Here is a 6,000-nt window from a genome sequence, read left to right on the forward strand (position 1 = left end):
TCTCTTACACTCACTAATGGGACATATAGGTTGTCAATGATTTCTTCCCAATCATCTGGGTCAATACGAACCCCACTACTCTCCCACTTATACTTCACCCTGGGTCGGGGATCATATCTATTAGAAATTAAGTGCTTATATGCATTGGATAGGAGCTTGACCTTGGCGGGTTTAGATATCAATTCCTCTATCCCTGTGTATTGTAGGTGCAGAGGAGGGGTTGGGAACTGCGCTGAGCAAAGATGACTGATCTGGTTATAGCGGAATTCGGACAGGTCAGGCAGAGAGAGGATCTGGCGAAGTTGAGGTAGTGTGGGAAGAGTGCCATCAGCATAAACTCGAGACAGCCGCTTAAGACCAAATTTAGACCACGTTCCCACCTCTGAGAATGTGACTTAGTGTAGATAGTTACTATTACCCCATAAAGGTGAATCTGGAGATAGAGTAGTAGCAGCTTTAGTGATTTGCACAATTGCATCCCAGGCTCTCTTAGTGGCATCCATTACAGGCAGTAAAGGGCCAAGATCCCTTCGAGTTCTATATAAAGCATTGTGCAGGCTGCAACTTCGGATTTTAGTGAATTAGCGTTGTCCTGGTGAATCTACGCCTGGTGAAGTGTTGCGATGTGAGCGAAGCCAGCACTGGCGAATTTCCGTAGGTTAATGAATTTGCCCCCATAAGTCTACTAAAAAAAATCATGTAAACATTAAATAAACCCAATGGGTTGGTTTTGCTTCCAATAAGGATTAATTATATCTGCATTTGGATCAAGTACAAGCTACTGTTTTATTATTACAGAGAAAAAGGAAATCAATCTGCATTATTTGATTAAAATGATATCTGTGTATAATTATGCTTAGGCATATAGGTATTATGGCTTGGAATTCAAAAGACTCCTGCAGTCACCCTTTCTGTTTCTTGGCGCTGGGTATACAATGTACATGTAGTGGGGCTCATCTGTAATAGCAAAGGTATAAAAATAATCAGTGGCATAACTAGTGCACAGCAGTGGGAGCCCACCTACCCAATCAGTACCATTTTGCGGCTTACAGAAATATCGGTTCTCGTGAGTCTAATTTATTAATATAGGTGCTACATCTTCCCACTAGAATTACCACTAGCAGCCAATAAGCAATACATTTTGATTCAGCTACTTATATTCCTAAATAAGATCTTGTTAGTTGGCATGGGTAACTGCATTAGTGCAATATGATCACTTGTTTTTGGCAAATCAGTCCCTTGTGTTAAAGGAAGTTTAGGGAAACCTACCAACTCCTTCTTTTAATGGTGTAGCAACAGTGAAACCTCGATTTTAAAGGGCATGTAAAGGCAAAAAAAATAAAATCCCATTTTTACTTTCTTTAATGAAAAAGAAACCTTTCTCCAATATACTTTAATTAAAAAATGTGTACCGTTTTTATAAGAAACCTGACTGTATGCAGTGAAATTCTCCCTTCATTTACTGCTGTGGATAGGAATTGTCAGATGGTCCCTAACTGCTGAGCAGGGAAACAATCATACTTATGAACAGCAGGGGGAGCCCCCGCCTTACTTCCCAGCCATGCAGAACTCAAGCAGCTTTGTTTATGACGATCCCTAAGCAGCCCAGACCACACTGAGCATGTGCACAGTCTTAGTCTTGCAAAGATGTTTATCAAAGTTACAAGATGGTGACCCCCTGTAGCCAACTTTGAAAGCATAAATTATTTGTTTGATTAGGCTTGTGGTGCAGTTAGTTCATGTTTATATTTAGTATACAAAATACAGCATTTCTAGCCTTATTCTATTTAAGACTTTACATGCCCTTTAAGTACCCTGATTTTAATGTTTCCTGCATTTTACATTTTTTATTTGTGGTCCCACCAATTTATAATGCATTTCAATGGGTGCATTTCCCTGATTTGAAGTAATGTTTTCCCGGATTTTACATAAAAATTTTGTCCTGGGCAGGTAGAGCACCATATACCCCAACCGTGACAATGTAATGGGTTAAAAAAAACTGTCTCTACTAAGATAATGGAAAGTAGAGACAGTTTTATAGTGAAATAAAGGGCAGAACATTAAGAAGCATTATCAGTCAAGCAGGTACTTAATTCAATTCCTTTGGAAAAAAAAAAAAAAAAAAGTGCATTTTCAGTTGGGCAATGCGGCAGTCTAACAGAAGCTTTGTAAGTCAGAAGAAAGTGACTTTAAAAATTCAGCAGCCAAATCATTTTCAGCAAAGCAAAGGAGAATGAGCAGAGCCAGAGTGCTGATGTATAATAAATGGGGACTTATGTCTGTATGAATTACAGTGTACTTAGCAATGCACTCTGATGCTTCTGCAAAATGCCAACCATATTTTATAAGCCGAAAGGGCAAGTTGTAATTGTCACAGTAATATATGAAAAATACATGGGGAAAAAAGACCCCATTTGGAAGCACAGTTTATTTTCCATCTATGTAAATAGACATGAATGGCTGAAGCCGCAGCTTACTGGAGGCACCTCTCTGGATATTTGCAAGTTTTTCCCACTGACGTTTCCAGTCCAAATTGGGGTCCATAATTGTTCTACCAGACGTGACCACCAGGAGGTGCTGATACAGTCATTTTGGACAGTACACCTGAGTAAATCGAGTCCATTAGAAGTTGTATATTTGTATAGCGCACCTTGAGGGCAAAGCACTGTACAGCAGAACAATAAATTAGTAATAAATACCAATAATACATACCAATAAGTACATTATTAAAATACAATTCACATAAATATAAAATATAATTACAATACAGATTAAGTGCTCAGTGTCAAGGAGACAAAAGGATAGAAGTCCCTGCCCCGTAGAGCTTACAGTCCAAATGGGAGGGTAATTTACAGACATAATTCGGAGGGGTATTAAGTGCTGCAGGTTACAGTTTCATATCTTTATTTGTATTAAACGTTTGATGCTTCTGTTTACTTTGCCCCTGTCAAGTCTCATTGTTAAGGCCTATGGCTTTCTTTTGATTTCAGGCCCACTGGGTTTTGACTTGATCAAAAAATGGGTGGCAGCAGAAATCTTGTGAAACCATCTCCAGCCAGTACTGAATTCATTCTGCTTATTGAGACACTAGTTCTCTGTTACCAATGACAAAGCGGAGCAAAAATAGCTGCTACAACTGCTTTGGCATTCTGCACTCTCTAATAACTGGGTGTCTTTTCTTGGCTTTGGAATCTAGTTATAAAGGAGACAGGTGAAAGATAGTTCACTATTGAATTGCTGCAATATCAGAGCACAGTTTCTACTGCATAAAGTACATTGCTGAATCATGACAACAGGTGGCAGTATTCACCATCCCCATACAAACCAATTGTGTATGTGCCTCCTGTAGTGGATTCTCCCATCCTAGGGATATGGTGCCTGAAATTAGTTTTGGGGATTTTGGATAGTAGTTATGTGTGGGCTGGCCCGATACCCGCGGTCTGGCCGACCTCACTCTTTTCCGACCTCACTCTTTTCCGGGTTGTGGGCCAGTCTGGGTTAAGCTCTTCCACCTGCTCTCCCCGCGACCTTACAATGCTGGCTTCCAACTTCAACTTTTATAGATGCGTGACTGCTTGCCCGGCCCCTTTTGTGACATCATCGGCGGGGAAGCTCGGGTCTATAAAAGGAAACCGGCAGTCAGGCTTGGGTCGGGCGCTGGTGGAGGGAAGACCGATAGTGGGTGGGTGCGGGTCGGGAAAAACCCAACCCGTACTTCACTATTGGATAGACATTCACAAGGGTGAAGGGAGTTTTCAACATCCCTGATATGTATGTTCTTATTGGAAAACCCATCTGCATATTGAGATGGTCTTGTAGCACCTTATTTATACATACTTTTATTTGTATCAAGTAAAATGGGGCTTTTAGACACTGAAGCTCATTTTAAGGGCTAATGTATCAGCAGGCTGTGGTTAAATGAATATGGAGGGGCATTTACAAATTAGAAAGCAATATGCAGGTCATTCCCTCACTGGGAACTGTACTGACAGCCAGAGGGAAGGAGCTGCTCAGCACATCTTTGTTAGGCTGGGTTTTCATAGTAAAAGAGACTTTCCAGTATACACTCATTAAACATTCGAATGGCTATTGGTAAATCTTATTGCAAGTTAAAACAGTATTTGTTTATCCCCGCTTTTGGTTTTGACTCAATTCTCCTCCAGGTCTGTTAGCTGGATTCTACTACAATATTTCAGGAGTCATAACCAGCAGAGAACATGAACAGCCAGACAGATATTGCCTTCAACAGCACATTTACTAATAACCTTAAAGGGCACCTATCACCCAAAAAATGTCCCCCCACCAGAGGTGCAGGCTAAAAGAGACCACACTCTGTTTGAAGGAAACAATTGTTTCCCCCCCCTAAAAAAAATGCGTGCGATAAGCCAACGGCACTAGAAGGCAGCTGAGAATAGCGCCTCTTTTAAAGGGGTGGTTCACATTTAAGTTAACTTATAGAATGGCTAATTCTAAGCAACTTTTCAATTGGTCTTCATTATTTATTTTTGAAATATTTCCTTCTTCTTCCGACTCTTTCCAGATCTCAAATGGGGGTCACACAATCTAAAAAAACAAATGGTCTGTAAGGCTACAAATGTATTGTTACTGCTACTTTTTATTACTCCTCTTTCTATTACCGGCCTCTTATTCAAATCAATGCATGGTTGCTAGGGTAATTTGGACCCTAGCAACCAGATTAATGAAATTGCAACCTGAGAGCTGCTGAATAAAAAGCTAAATAACTCAAAAACCAAATTATCTCTGAATATCACTCTCTACAACATATTCAAGTTAATTTAAAGGTGAACAACCTCTAATGAATGAATACTGGAAAGTTCCTCAGAATTACATTTTCTTTAATTATTCACAGTTTTTGAGTTGAGATCTCTTTTAATGATGCTGATGAAATAAATGTAAAGTTATAGTATCTCAGAGCAATGCCATTATTACACAGATAATATGCCCATGGATGCAGAAATGTTATGCATTTAATACATTTTCATATATAAGATTTAAAGCCTTAAGATTTTTATATACTGTATATACCTCGAGTACATGTTGCTGAAGTTTACTTACATAATGTATTTATTCAGCTGTTAGTAGCTTTTTGGTGGCACAATAGAGACATGAATGGCCAACAGAAGGAGGGGGAATAAGAAGAAGCTGACACCGCAAGTGTATGTATGTATAACTTTATTTGCAAAGCTCTATATGGACTTGCAGCACAAGTACAATATATATATATATATATATATATATTTATATATATATAGATAGACAGTAAGTACACACAGGGAGGACAGGTAATATTAAAAGTACATTTATGGGACCTGTTATCCAGGATGCCAGGCATCTGGGGTTTTCAATTTGATCGTTTCAAGTTTTTTCTGCTGAAAACTCAATCAGTTCAAGTATTGAAGTTTTTCACCCTGACTACACTGAGTCAAGTATTAACATTTGAGTTTTATCTTAAATAAAAACCATTAGAATTGTGAATTCATTCGAGGTCGAAAAAAGGAAAGCTCTAAAATTCAACCTTTGATAAATAACCCCCTTATTTTCAGGTGTTATGTCCTGTTTGTTTGGGCCCTATCACGGCAGGCAAAATGCCACAATTGCCCCATGTGCATTTGCCCAAGGTTTCCTTTAACACAACTGGCCAGGTTGGGAGTTGTTTCTAGACATGAAATACAAGGTGGCATAACATAGCAGAGATCAGAACACACACCTCAAGTAAAAACAAGCATCATAATCCAAAGAATAAATGAGTAAAGGGGTCCTCCTCGCAAATATGTTTTTCCTAGAATAGTGAAAAAATATAATTCCAGGCAACTTTCAGGCACATTAAGTTTTTTTCATGTTTTCATAATTATTTTCATATATTTTTAAAGGGGCTTTAAATTAACTTTTAAGTATGTTATAGAATGGCCAATTCTGAGCAACTTTCCAACTGGTCTTTATTAATTATTATTTTTTTTTATAGTTGTTTAAAAATTATTT

This window comes from Xenopus laevis, chromosome 2L, assembly GCF_017654675.1.
Source record: "Xenopus laevis strain J_2021 chromosome 2L, Xenopus_laevis_v10.1, whole genome shotgun sequence".
Classification (NCBI taxonomy): Eukaryota; Metazoa; Chordata; class Amphibia; order Anura; family Pipidae; genus Xenopus; species Xenopus laevis.